General features: G+C 35.6%; 1 long non-coding RNA gene across 1 annotated transcript in view; it reads right to left on the bottom strand.

Moving 5' to 3' along the window:
- Nucleotides 1–683: 683 nt before the first annotated feature.
- The window catches only part of LOC125964351 (uncharacterized), a 69668-nt gene continuing 55145 nt past the window's right edge, over nucleotides 684–15206 (bottom strand). The window contains exon 2 of the long non-coding RNA XR_007477312.1: nucleotides 684–1158. This is a non-coding gene — a long non-coding RNA (uncharacterized LOC125964351). The remainder of the gene's footprint in view (nucleotides 1159–15206) is intronic.

The following is a 15206-nucleotide window of genomic DNA, read 5'->3' as shown; positions in this document are numbered from 1 at the left end:
GGAAGTTTACAGTGATACAGGTCTACCTCAGGAAACAAGAAACATCTCAAATAAACAATCTAATCTTACACCTAAAGGAACTAGAAAAGAAGAATAAGGAAAACCACCACAAGTCAGTAGAAGAAAAGAAATAATAATGATCAAAGAGGAAATAGAGATAGCCTCATCCACCAGAGGGCAGACAGCAGAAACAAGAAGAACTACAATCCTGCAGCCTGTGGAACAAAAACCACATTCACAGAAAGATAGACAAGATGAAAAGGCAGACAGCTATGTACCAGATGAAGGAACAAGATAAAACCCCAGAAAAACAACTAAATGAAGTGGAGATAGACAACCTCCCAGAAAAATAATTCAAAATAATGATAGTGAAGATGATCCAGGACCTCGGAAAAAGAATGGAGGCAAAGATCGAGAAGATGCAAGAAATGTTTAACAAAGACCTAGAAGAATTAAAGAACAACCAAACATAGATGAACAATACAATAACTGAAATGAAAACTACACTAGAAGGAATCAATAGCAGAATAACTGAGGCAGAAGAATGGATAAGTGACCTGGAAGACAAAATGGTGGAATTCACTGCTGTGGAACAGACTAAAGAAAAAAGAATGAAAAGAAATGAAGACAGCCTAAGAGACCTCTGGGACAACATTAAATGCAACAACATTCGCATTATAGGGGTCCCAGAAGGAGAAGAGAGAGAGAGAGAAAGGACCAGAGAAAATATTTGAATAGATTATAGTCAAAAACTTCCCTAACATGGGAAAGGAAATAGCCACCCAAGTCCAGGAAGCACAGCAAGTCCCATACAGGATAAACCCAAGGAGAAACATGCCAAGACACATAGTAATAAAATTGGCAAAAATTAAAGACAAAGAAAAATTATTGAAAGCAGCAAGGGAAAAATGAGAAATAACATACAAAGAAACTCCCGTAAGGTTAACAGCTGATTTCTCAGCAGGAAGTCTACAAGCCAGAAGGGAGTAGCATGATATACTTAAAGTAATGAAAGGGAAGAACTTACAATGAAGATTACTCTACCCAGCAAGGATCTCATTCAGATTCGATGCAGAAATCAAAAGCTTTACAGAGAAGCAAAAGCTAAGAGAATTCAGCACCACCAAACCAGCTCTACAACAAATGCTAAAGGAACTTCTCTAAGTGGGAAACACAAGAGAAGAAAAGGATTTACAAAACAAACCCAAAACAATTAACAAATGGTCATAGGAATATACATATCGATAATTACATTAAACGTGAATGGATTAAATGCTCCAACCAAAAGACACAGGCTTGCTCAATGGATACAAAAACAAGACCCATCTATATGCTGTCTACAAGAGACCCACTTCAGACCTAGGGACACATACAGACTGAAAGTGAGGGGATGGAAAAAGATATTCCATGCAAATGGAAATCAAAAGAAAGCTGGAGTAGCTATACTCATATCAGATAAAATAGACTTTAAAATAAAGAATGTTACAAGAGACAAGGGGGGACATGACATAATGATCAAGGGATAAATCCAAGAAGAAGATATAACAAGTATAAATATATATGCACCCAACATAGGAGTACCTCAATATATAAGGCAACTGCTAACAGCTGTAAAAGAGGAAATCGACAGTAACACATTAATAGTGGGGGACTTTAACACCTCACTTACACCAATGGACAGATCATCCAAAATGAAAATAATTAAGGAAACAGGAGCTTTAAATGACACAATACACCAGATAGATTTAATTGATATTTATAGGACATTCCATCCCAAAACAGCAGATTGCACTTTCTTCTCAAGTGCACACGGAACATTCTCCAGGATAGATCGTATCTTGGGTCACAAATCAAGCCTCAGTAAATTTAAGAAAATTGAAATCATATCAAACCCCTTTTCTGACCACAATGCTATGAGATTTGAAATGAATTACAGGGGAAAAAACGTAAAAAAACCAAACAAATGGAGGCTAAACAGTACGTTACTAAATAAGCAAGAGTTCACTGAAGAAATCAAAGAGGAAATCAAAAAATACCTAGAGACAAATGACAATGAAAACACGATGATCCAAAACCTATGGGATGCAGCAAAAGCAGTTCTAAGAGGGAAGTATATAGCTATACAAGCCTACCTCAAGAAACAAGAAAAATCTCAAGTAAACAATCTAACTTTACACCTAAAGGAACTAGAGAAAGAAGAACAAACAAAATCCAAAGTTAGCAGAGGGAAAGGAATCATAAAGTTCAGAGCAGAAATAAATGAAATAGAAACAAACAAAACAATACCAAAGGTAAAGAAAACTAAAAGCTGGTTCTTGGAGAAGATAAACAATATTGATAAACCATTAGCCAGACTCATCAAGAAAAAGAGGGAGAGGACTCAAATGAATAAAATTAGAAATGAAAAAGGAAAAGTTACAACAGACACTGCAGAAATAAAAGGCATCCTAAGAGACTACTACAGGCAACTCTATGCCAACAAAATAGACAACCTGGAAGAAATGGACAAATTCTTACAAAGGTATAACCTTCCACGACTGAACCAAGAAGAAACAGAAAATATGAACAGACCAATCACATGTAATGAAATTGAAACTGTGATTAAAAATCTTCCAAGAAACAAAAGTCCAGGAGCAGATGGCTTCACAGGTGAATTCTATCAAACATTTAGAGAAGAGCTAACACCCATCCTTGTCAAACTCTTCCAAAAAATTTCAGAGGATGGAACACCCCCAAACTCATTCTGTGAGGCCACCATCACCCTGATACCAAAACCAGACAAAGATAGTTCAAAAAAGAAAAGTACAGACCAATATCACTGATGAATATAGATGCCAAAATCCTCAACAAAATACTAGCAAACAGAATCCAACAACACATTAAAAGGATCATACACCATGACCAAGTGGGATTTATCCCAGAGATGCAAGGATTGATTCTTCAATATAAGCAAATCAATCAATGTGATACACCATATTAACAAATTGAAGAATAAAAATCATATGATTATCTCAATAGATATAGAGAAAGCTTTTGACAAAATTCAACAAAAATTTATGATAAAAACTCTCCAGAATGTGGGCCTAGAGGTAACCTACCTCAACATAATAAAGGCCATATGCAACAAACCCACAGTAAACATCATTCTCAATGGTGAAAAACAAAGCATTTCCTCTAAGATCAGGAATGAGACAAGGATGTCCACTCTTACCACTATTATTCAACATAGTTTTGGAAGTCCTAGCCACGGCAATGAGAGAAGAAATAGAAATAAAAGGAAAAGAAAAAATGAGGAAATAAATTAGAGACAAAAAAAAAAGGTCAGTGAAACTTGTTCTTTTAAAATGTGTTCTTTTCAAAGAGCTTATTCTTTGAAAAGATAAAAAAAATTGATAAACCTTTAGCCAGACACATCAAGAAAAAAGGAGTGAGAGTCCAAAAACTAAAATCAGAATGGAAAGAGAAGTTCCAACTGACACACAGAAATACAGAGGTGTATAAGAGATAACTATATATATTTATACACAAATAAAATGGACAACCTAGAGGAAATGGACCAATTCCTAGAAATGTACAATCTCCCATGACTGAACCAAGAAAAAATAGAAAATATGAATAGCTCAATTATAGTAATGAAATTGAACCAGTAATGAAATAATTCCTCACAAAGAAAAGTCCAGACCAAATGGCTTCACATGTGAATTGTACCAAACATTTAGAGAAGAGTTAACACCTATCCTTCTCAAACTATTCCAAAAAATTGCAGAAGTAACCCATCTGAACTCATTCTATGAGGCCAGTATCACACTCCTACCAAAATGAAAGACTCACAGAAGGGAAAATTACAGGCTAATCTCACTGATGAGCAATAGATGCAAAAGATCTCAACAAAGTATTAGCAAACCAAATTCAACAATTTATTAAAAGGAGTGTACACCATGATCTAGTGGAATGTATCCCAGAGATGCAAGGGTGTTTCTGTATCTGCAGATCAATCAATGTGTCCACCACATTAATAAATTGAAGAATAAAAATCATATGATCATCTCAATAGATGCAGAAAAAGCTTTTGAGCAAATTCAACATTAATTTATGATAAAAACTATCAACAAAATGGGTCTAAAGAGGACATATATCAACATAATAAAGACCATATATGAGAGATTCATAGCTAATATTATACCTGATGATGAAAAGCTGAAAGTATTTTTTCTAAAATCAGGAACCAGACAAGTATGCCCACTCTTGCCACTTTTATTCAGCATAGTATTGAATGTCCTAGCCAGTAATCAGAGAAGATAAAGAAATGAAAGCAATCCAAATTGGAAAGGAAGAAGTAAAACTGTCACAGTCTGCAGCTGACATGATATAATATATAGAAAATCCTAAAGACACCTAAATAAAACTATTAGAACTATCAAATTCAGTAAAATTTCAGGATATAAAATTAATATACAGAAATCTGTTATGTTTCTATACACTAATTACAAACTCTCAGAAAAAGAATTTAAAAAAAAATCCCACTTACAATTGTGCCAAAAAGAATAAAGTACCTAGGAATAAATCTAACCAAGGAAATAAAAGGCTTGTAATCTGAAAACTGCAGACATTAATGAAAGAAATTGAAGATGGCATAAACAAATGGAAAGATATACTGTCCTCATGGATTGGGATAATATTATTAAATAACCATACTGCCAAGGCAGTCCTCAAATTCAGTGCAATCCCTATCAAAATACCAATAGCATTTTTCATAGAACTAGAACAAATAATCCTAAAATTTGTATGGAACCACAAAAGACCTTGAATAGCCAAAGCAATCTTGAAAAAAAGAAGAACAAAGCTGGAGTTACCATGCTCCCTGACTTCAAACTATACTTCAAAGCTACAGTCATCAAAATAGTATGGTACTGGCAGAAAAACAAACATGTAGATTAAAGGAACAGAATAGAGAACCCAGAAATAAACCCACCCTTATATGGACAATTCCTCTATGACAAAGGAGTCAAGCATATACAATGGCAAAAAGATAGCTTCTTCAGTAAATGGTGTGGGAAAACTGGACAGCTAGATGCAAGACAATCAAACTGTACTACTTTCTTATACCATATACAAAAATAAACTCAAAATGAATTAAAGACTTAAATGTAATGCCTGAAATCATAAAACTCCAAGAAGGAAACATAGGCTGTACACTCTTTGACATTGATCTTAGCAGTATTTTTTTTAGATTTGTCTCCTCAGGCAGAACAAAAGCAGAAATAAACAAATGGGACTACATCAAACTAAAAGGCTTTTGTACAGTGAAGGAAGCCAATAAAATGAGAAGGCAGCCTACTGAATGGGAGAAGATATATCATTTGTAAATTATGTATCCAATAAGGGGCTAATATCCAAAATATACAATATCCAGGCAGAGGACCTGGATAGACATTTTTCCAAAGACATACAGATGTGTATATATACACATCTTTATATACACACACATATACACAAAATGGAATGTTACTCAGACATAAAAAATGATATCTTGCCATTTGCAACAATATGGATGAATCTAATGTGTATCATGCTTAGTGAAATACATCAGAAAGAGAAAGAAAAATACTGTGTGTTCTCACTTATATGTGGAATCTAAGAAAAGAAACAAAAAAACCAAAAACAGACCCAGATATACAGAGAACAAGTGGGCAGTTGCAAGAGGAGAGGAGGATGAGGGGTGGGCAAACTAGGTATAGGGGGATTGAGAGGTACAAACCTCCATTTATAAAATAAGTAAGCCACGGAATGGTAATATACAGCATAAAGTATATGGTCAATAATATTGTAATAACTTTGTATGGAGATATGTTTACTAGACTTATCATGGTGTTCATATACTAACATATTCAAATGTCAAATTACAGTGTAGGGCACCTGAAACTAACATAATATTATATGTCAACTATATTTCAATAAAAATTAAAATAGTTGATTTCATATTTGACCACAAAGAAAATTTTGATGCATCTTAGTATTGCTTCACTTTTTGCAATGATCATGGATTGCTCTTATAATGCAAAAAGCACTAAAATAAAGAAAAAAAATTAAAAATCTGTACTTCAGAGTATCCCATAATACAAAGTAGCCAAGATGAGATTTTTCCTAGGTATTTTTGGCTTAAACTTATATTTTAAAATTCATTATTTTCCTTAGCAGTAATCCTTTTCACATTGAATGAAATTATGCTTTCATAACATAAGGAGTAGAATACTAAAGGAGATCCCTTATAGGTGTTTATACTGGAAGAAACCTAGGTAGTTTATAGTTTAAATTCCTCATATTATGATCATAAAATTGCCCAGAGCACATTCTATGGGTTAGAGCTGTTCAAAGGCAGAATTGGAATTCTTTAGGAGATGATGAGTTACTCTGTAGGGGGGAACAAAATGGATTTAAAACACATGGTGACATTTAACAGTGTAGATCTCTAGGTGAAATTATTTGCTCAACATTACTCAAGTGACTTGAACCCAGGTCTTTTAACTACCTGAATTCTGTCTTTTATCTCTTAAATCTTTTATATTCACCACAGTTATCTCATGCAATTTTTCATTGAGCAATGCTTAGCAAGCTAAAGTGAATAACAGCCCCCAAATAAACAAAATAATTAGCTTTCTTATCCAGCGGTTATATGCAGTTTGAAGTAAGGCATAACCTTTAACTTAGCATCCCATTTGTCTTTTTGCTAAAACCTGTTTTGGGTCTAGGAATCAAAGTGCTTTAATCAAAATAGTCAGTTCAAATCTAGATTATACTCTTATACCAGGATACTGAGTGACTAGTTATTCTTTCAGAACTTCATACCTTGAAGCAGAAATTTTTGAAACTGACCTGTTCAGAGATGTCCTTGGGCTGACTTATACCTCCTGAGCTTAATGTAATGGGAATGGATCTGCCTCGGGATTGCTAAAAGTGTCACCTCCAGCTGTTTTGTTTTGTTTTGTTTTGTTTTATTGGTCAACTGCTAGTTTGAGAGCAGAATAAACTGTGGAGCAGATGCTTAGAATCTTTTACTTACTCTAGTACAATGAGCAGTGCAGGATTGAAACATGCTAGGTCATTTGATAATAGTAGGAGTGGTCTTGAAATATAATTTTCAGAATTTATTTTCACCTTTTTTATATTCATTCAGCCAACATATATTTATGTTCCAGAACCTAGGAATACAGTGGTGAAGCATGTCATGTTACTAGGGGTAAACATCCAAAAACATAGAAACAAAAATTAATGGTAGGTGATCTGAAGCGTGTAAAATAGCGTGATGTGAAAGAGAATGCCTGTGGTCTGCTTTAGCGGGATCATCAGTGAAGGATTTCTTGATATTTGAGTTGAGACCAGAATAATGAGAAGAAAGCAGCCATACAAAGACCTGGGTGAGAAGTGTTGGAGGTTTCCAAGAAATAGATATATAAAGGGCAAAGTCTATAACAAAAAAATGTGCTTGGTCATTTTCAGAGATAAAAAGAAGGCCAGCTGAGCTCTACCTTAGAGGATCAAAGAGTACTTAATGGAGGACCTTCTAAAACATGATAGATAATTTCAATTTTATTCAAATTGTAGCAGAACCACTGGATTTTGTTTTTTTTTTTTTTTTAATTGTTGCATTTTATTTTATTTTTTTATACAGCAGGTTCTTAGTAGTCATCCATTTTATACACATCAGTGTATACATGTCAATCCCAGTCTCCCAATTCATCCCACCACCACCACCCCTCCCCCCCACCGCTTTCCCCCCTTGGTGTCCATATGTTTGTTCTCTACATCTGTGTCTCTATTTCTGCCCTGCAAACCGGTTCATCTGTACCATTTTTCTAGGTTCCACATGTACGCGTTAATATATGATATTTGTTTTTCTCTTTCTGACTTACTTCACTCTGTATGACAGTCTCTAGATCCATCCACATCCCTACAAATGACCCAATTTTGTTCCTTTTTATGGCTGAGTAGCATTCCATTCTGTATATGTACCATATCTTCTTTATCTATTCGTCTGTCGATGGGCATTTAGGTTGCTTCCATGACCTGGCTATTGTAAATAGTGCTGCAGTGAGCATTGGGGTGCATGTGTCTTTTTGAATTATGGTTTACTCTGGGTATATGCCCAGTAGTGGGATTGCTGGGTCCTATGGTAGTTCTATTTTTAGTTTTTTAAGGAACTGTTCTCCAGAGAGGCTGTATCAATTTACATTCCCACCAAAAGTGCAAGAGGGTTCCCTTTTCTCCACACCCTCTCCAGCATTTGTTGTTTGTACATTTTCTGATGATGCCCATTCCAACTGGTGTGAGGTGATACCTCATTGTAGTTCTGATTTGCATTTCTCTAATAATTAGTGATGTTGAGCAGCTTTTCATGTGCCTCTTGGCCATCTGTATGTCTTCTTTGGAGAAATGTCTGTTTAGGTCTTCTGCCCATTTTTGGATTGGGTTGTTTGTTCTTTTAATATTGAGCTGCATGAGCTGTTTATATATTTTGGAGATTAATCCTTTGTCCATTGATTCTTTTGCAAATACTTTCTCCCATTCTGAGGGCTGTCTTTTCGTCTTGTGTATGGTTTCCTTTGCGGTGCAAAAGCTTTTAAGTTTCATTAGGTCCCATTTGTTTATTTTTGTTTTTATTTCCTTTACTGTAGGAGGTGGATCAAAAAGGATCTTGCTGTGATTTATGTGAAAGAGTGTCCTTCTGCTGACTTTGTTTCTTCTTCTTTCTCTAGTTCCTTTCGGTGTAAGGTTAGATTGTTTATTTGAGATTTCTCTTGTTTCTTGAGGTAGGCTTGTATAGCTATAAACTTCCCTCTTAGAACTGCTTTTGTCGCATCCCATAGGTTTTGGATCACCGTGTTTTCATTGTCATTTGTCTTTAGGTATTTTTTGATTTCCTCTTTGATTTCTTCAGTGATCTCTTGGTTATTTAGTAACATATTGTTTAGCCTCCATGTGTCTGTGTTTTTCACGTTTTTTCCCCCTGGAATTGATTTCTAATCTCATAGCGTTGTGGTCAGAAAAGATGCTTGGTAACATTCCAGTTTTCTTAAATTTACTGAGGCTTGATTTGTGACCCAAGATGTGATCTATCCTGGAGAATGTTCCGTGCATACTTGAGAAGAAAGTGTAATCTGCTGTTTTTGGATAGAACGTCCTATAAATATCAAATCTGTCTAGTCTATTGTGTCATTTAAAGCTTATGTTTCCTTATTAACTTTCTGTTTGGATGATCTGTCCATTGGTGTAAGTGAGGTGTTAAAGTCCCCCACTATTATTGTGTTACTGTCGATTTCCTCTCTTATAGCTGTTAGCAGTTGCCTTAGGTATTGAGGTGCTCCTATGTTGGGTGTATATATATTTATCATTGTTATATCTTCTTCTTGGATTGATCCCTTGATCATTATGTAGTGTCCTTCCTTGTCTCTTGTAACATTCTTTATTTTAAAGTCTATTTTATCTGATATGAGTATTGCTACCCTAGTTTTCTTTTGATTTCCATTTGCATGGAATATTTTTCCATCCCCTCGCTTTCAGTCTGTATGTGTCCCTAGGTCTGAAGTGGGTCTCTTGTAGACAGCATATATATGAGTCCTGTTTTTGTATCCATTCAGCAAACCTGTGTCTTTTGGTTGGAGCATTTAATCCATTCACGTTTAAGGTAATTATTGATATGTATGTTCCTATGACCATTTTCTCAATTGTTTTGGGTTTGTTTTTGTAGGTCCTTTTCTTCTCTTGTGTTTCCCACTTAGAGAAGTTCCTTTAGCATTTGTTGTAGAGCTGGTTTGGTGGTGCTGAGTTCTCTTAGCTTTTGCTTGTCTGTAAAACTTTTGATTTCTCTGTCGAATCTGAATGAGATCCTTGCTGGGTAGAGTAATCTTGGCTGTAGGTTCTTCCCTTTCATCACTTTAAGTATATCATGGCTCCCTTCTGGCTTGTAGAGTTTCTGCTGAGAAATCAGCTGTTAACCTTATGGGAGTTCCCTTGTATGTTATTTGTTGTTTTTCCCTTGCTGCTTTCAATTAGTTTTCTTTGTCTTTAATTTTTGCCAATTTGATTATTATGTGTCTTGGCATGTTTCTCCTTTGGTTTATCCTGTATGAGACTCTCTGCACTTCCTGGACTTGGGTGGCTATTTCCTTTCCCATGTTAGGGAAGTTTTCAACTATAATCTCTTCAAATATTTTCTCGGGTCCTTTCTCTCTCTTTTCTCCTTCTGGGACCCCTATAATGTGAATGTTGTTGCGTTTAATGTTGTCCCAGAGGTCTCTTGGGCTGTCTTCATTTCTTTTCATTCTTTTTTCTTTATTCTGTTCCACAGCAGTGAATTCCACCATTCTGTCTTGCAGGTCACTTATCCGTTCTTCTGCCTCAGTTATTCTGCTATTGATTCCTTCTAGTTTAGTTTTCATTTCAGTTATTGTATTGTTCATCTCTGTTTGTTTGTTCTTTAATTCTTCTAGATCTTTGTTAAACATTTCTTGCATCTTCTCAATCTTTGCCTCCATTCTTTTTCCGAGGTCCTGGATCATCTTCACTATCATTATTCTGAATTCTTTTTCTGGAAGGTTGCCTATCTCTACTTCATTTAGTTGTTTTCCTGGGGTTTTATCTTGTTCCTTCATCTGGTACGTAGCCCTCTGCCTTTTCATCTTGTCTGTCTTTCTGTGAATGTGGTTTTTGTTCCACAGGCTGCAGGATTGTAGTTCTTGCTTCTGCTGCCTGCCCTCTGGTGGATCAGGCTATCTAAGAGGCTTGTGCAAGTTTCTGGATTTTGTTTTCATTTGAGCAGTGAAATATGATTTATATGGTTTAGTGGAAGTTGAATTGTGTGAGGGCTAGAGTGGAGTCAAGGAGTTCAGTACAGAGACTTCTGCAGTAAGTAGTTCAGGAGAGAGCTGATGGTAGCTAGAACATGGTTGTAGCATTTGAGTAAGGGATCTGACGAATAACCAAAGAAATCTTGAGAAAGAAAAATGGAGCTGGAGGAATCAGGCTCCTGGACTTCAGACTATACTACAAAGCTACAGTAATCAAGGCAGTATGGTACTGGCACAAAAACAGAAATATAGATCACTGGAACAGGATGGAAAGCCCAGAGATAAACCCACACACATATGGTCACCTTATTTTTGATAAAGAAGGCAAGAATATACAATGGAGAAAAGACAGCCTCTTCAATAAGTGGTGCTGGGAAAATTGGACAGCTACATGTAAAAGAATGAAATTAGAACACTCCCCAACACCATACACAAAAATAAGCTCAAAATGGATTAAAGACCTAAATGTAAGGCCAGACACTATCAAACTCTTAGAGGAAAACATAGGCAGAACAGTCTATGACATAAATCACAGCAATATCCTTTTTGATCCACCTCTTACAGAAATGGAAATAAAAACAAAAATAAACACATGGGACCTGATGAAAGTTAAAAGCTTTTGCACAGCAAAAGAAACTATAAACAAGACAAAAAGACAACCCTCAGAATGGGAGAAAATATTTGCAAATGAAGCAACTGACAAAGGATTAATCTCCAAAATTTACAAGCAGCTCATGCAGCTCAATATCAAAATAACAAACCACCCAATCCAAAAATGGTCAGAAGTCCTAAATAGACATTTCTCCAAAGAAGATATACAGATTGCCAAAACACACATGAAAGAATGCTCAACATCACTAATCACTAGAGAAATGCAAATCAAAACTACAATGAGGTATCACCTCACACCAGTCAGAATGGCCATCACCAAAAAAATCTACAAACAATAAATGCTGGAGAGGGTGTGGAGAAAAGGGAACACTCTTGCACTGTTGGTGGGAATGTAAATTGATACAGCCACTATGGAGAACAGTTTGGAGGTTCCTTAAAAAACTAAAAATAGAAATACCATACGACCTAGCAGTCCCACTACTGGACATATACCCTGAGAAAAGCAGATTTCTAAAAGAGCTGCAATGTTCATTGCAGCTCTATTTACAATAGCCAGGACATGGAAGCAACTTAAGTGTCCACCAGCAGATGAGTGGATAAAGACGATGTAGCCCATTAATACAATGGAATATTACTCAGCCATAAAAAGAAACGAAATTGAGTTATTTGTAGTGAGGTGGATGGACCTATAGTCTGTCATACAGAGTGAAGTAAGTCAGAAAGAGAAAAACAAATACTGTATGCTAACACATATATATGGAATCTAAAAGGAAAAAAAAAAGTTGTTCTGAAGAACCTAGGGACAGGACAGGAATAAAGACATAGACATAGAGAATGGACTTCAGGACATCGGTAGGGGGAAGGGTAAGCTGGCACAAAGTGAGAGAGTGGCATGGGCGTATATACACTCCCAAATGTAAAATAGCTAGTGGGGAGCAAGCCACATAGCAGAGGGAGATCAGCTAGGTGCTTTGTGCCCACCTAGAGGGGTGGGATAGGGAGGGTGGGAGGGAGATGCAAGAGGGAGGAGATATGGGGATATATGTATATGTATAACTGATTCACTTTGTTATAGAGCAGAAACTAACACACCATTGTAAAGCAATTATACTCCAATAAAGATTTTAGAAAAAGAGAGTAAAGGATCTGATTCACAATATATTTTAGACACTGAGCCAACAGGACTTACATGTTGAATAAGGAGTGTAAAGAATAAAGCAGAGCAATTCCTAGATTCTTGACCTAGATAATCAGGTGTTGCCCATCTGAGGGTAAAGTATGGGTGAGGGATGGAAAGAATCAAGAAATGAAAGGTTAAGATGCTTGTTCCACATCTCTGTAGTATAAATTGACTCTTGGCTATACTAGTCTGGAACTCAGGGCACAGTCCAAGCAAGCAAAGGACACACTAATATTTACATATTTGGTAGTGAGGTGAGGGACAGTAAAGAAACACATGAAATAGAGATTGAATCAGAAGAAATTGGGCTATTGCGACATTGTAGAAAACTAGGGAACACAGCATTCACAGAAAGAGGGAGTGGTCAGTTATTGATAGGCAGTTGGTAATTTACGTAAGAAGAGGACAAAAATTGCTCATTGTTTTGGCAAGATATAGTCATTGGTGACTCATTGACCTTAATCAATAGCTGAATTACACTATTTTGGACTATATTCACTTTAACCTTTTTTATTATTATCAGTGATACAGTAATAGTAATGTAATCAGTAGAATTATGTTAAAAATTCTCCCTGAAGTGACATAAATATTCTGAGAAAAAGATGGTCAAAAAAGATGGATGTTTTCATGTGCTGACATCCACAATCACAGATACCAGCATATTTCCTCTCTAATAAGACCTCCTATTGTTGTGACAAGCCAGAAATCCCATAAGTACCACTAGTTGAGTAGCTCCTTAATCAGCACCAGACATCATATTCGATTTGATACATGTGACTAAGCATTGGAAAGTTGAGACTTAAGATAGCAACTGGGTCCTCTGAATTCAACTTACAATCTAAAGAAGGGAGACTCTGTGGTTGTTAGGCATTTGATTGTTTTCCCCTTATATTCATGTTCTGTTATTTATTATATCTGATGTTAACTGTAAAGTGCAAAAGAATGAACTTACTTTCTTACTAGGGTAAGATAGCATAAATGTAGCAGAGTAGACGTAACTCATTCTGAACATCAATCAATACACCATCTGATGTAGAATAAACCCTATTGAACAAATATAGCTGTTTCTAACCTGAAAATACATGGTGCCTATCTAATCCTACATTAAATTATAACTAAAGGGATTCAACTTTCTTGGTAGATGCTGACCAAATATTCTTACAGTTAATTACAACTTGTAAGGGATCCTAGAGACCTCTCTACAAATGCAGCATAAGTAGTTATATTGGTGTTTTGTTTAAAATGTTTAATTTAGTTGATTTGCTTTTCAGTTGCTGAATTTTGCTTTCTACTCCAGGGTTTCAGTTTCCTTAAGGATGCCACCATGAATTTAGCATATAACTCCTGCTGCTAAAAAGTAAATTTGAGGAACAGATGGAGTTTGTAATACACTTGGGCTTTGCTCATGAGTGAGGGAGGATTCAGGCTGACAGAGAAAACAAAAGATGGCTGACCAGGAATTCCTGCTGTAATTTTGACTCTTGATATGATCCTTAGTAAGTTACCTAACCTCACTAGGAGTCAGTGTCTTAAGTGGTGAAATCAATAGGGAAAGGTATGGTTTTCTCTCTCTCAGAGGCAGGGTGTGAAATAATAACTGAAGTTTTTGAATAGAAGTAGGAAGAGGCTGTTTCATTACAAGTAGAGAAAGCAAATTTCTGTGAGTTTGGAATATTAATCTACCCTGTGGAAATCAAAGCTTTCATTTTCTTCTCAGAATATGTATAGCTCAATCCTACTGCAATTAATATAAAAGACACAAGCTTCCTATGAAAGCATTGAAAAAAAATCAGTTTTAGTTTGAATGTTAGAAATAAAAGAAACTTCAGGTTCAGTGGTTTTCTAACATTTTTTACCATACAGTGTCCTTTGTCCTTTCTAAAATAAAATTTCTGCCTTAAATTAATATTTAATGTAGATAAAATAAGATTTGCTTCATTTGCTTTGGGAACATGAGCAAGAACCCCCATGACTTGACCTCCCTTTTGGTCTCTACCTGTAGCCCCAGATACATTTTTGAGTACAAATATGGATGTACTCAGTTGGAGATGAGAGAAAGGAAGCAGTTTCTGAATTAAAACGTTGATATATATGCAAACTATTTATCATTATTGTATCCTTCTATCCTGAATTCATCTTAAACAGAATTAGACTAATTTGCAAAGAAGATAGCATTTGCTTGTTGGTCACCCATTCTCTGCTTTGTATTCCTTATCTCTTTTTTTTTAATTCTAAAATATTCAGTGGTTTCTTTATGTTTCTTAATCTTTCTCCTCACCATTATTGTTTTTTTTTTTTTACTTTCATAGGTAATCTCCCATGATCTGCTCATGTAATTCTTCCTACTCTATCAGGCTTACGCAATTTTTGATCCATTTCCTCACAGTCTTTCAAGTGGTAAATTCATTCATTTTTCCAGTAATGATCTACTGGCTATTTACAGAGAATGGGACACTGACTCTTAATAAAAACATAAATAAAATGCAGTTTCTTCTCTCAAGGAAAGTGTAGTTTAGGGAAGCAAACAAAAAAGTGAGTAAGAAACTTTAATAAAAGTTATATTTGAGGTA

This window comes from Orcinus orca, chromosome 4 (assembly GCF_937001465.1).
Source record: "Orcinus orca chromosome 4, mOrcOrc1.1, whole genome shotgun sequence".
Taxonomy (NCBI): Eukaryota; Metazoa; Chordata; class Mammalia; order Artiodactyla; family Delphinidae; genus Orcinus; species Orcinus orca.
Note: the sequence above shows the minus strand (reverse complement) of the source record. Positions and strands in the feature narration are given on the sequence as shown.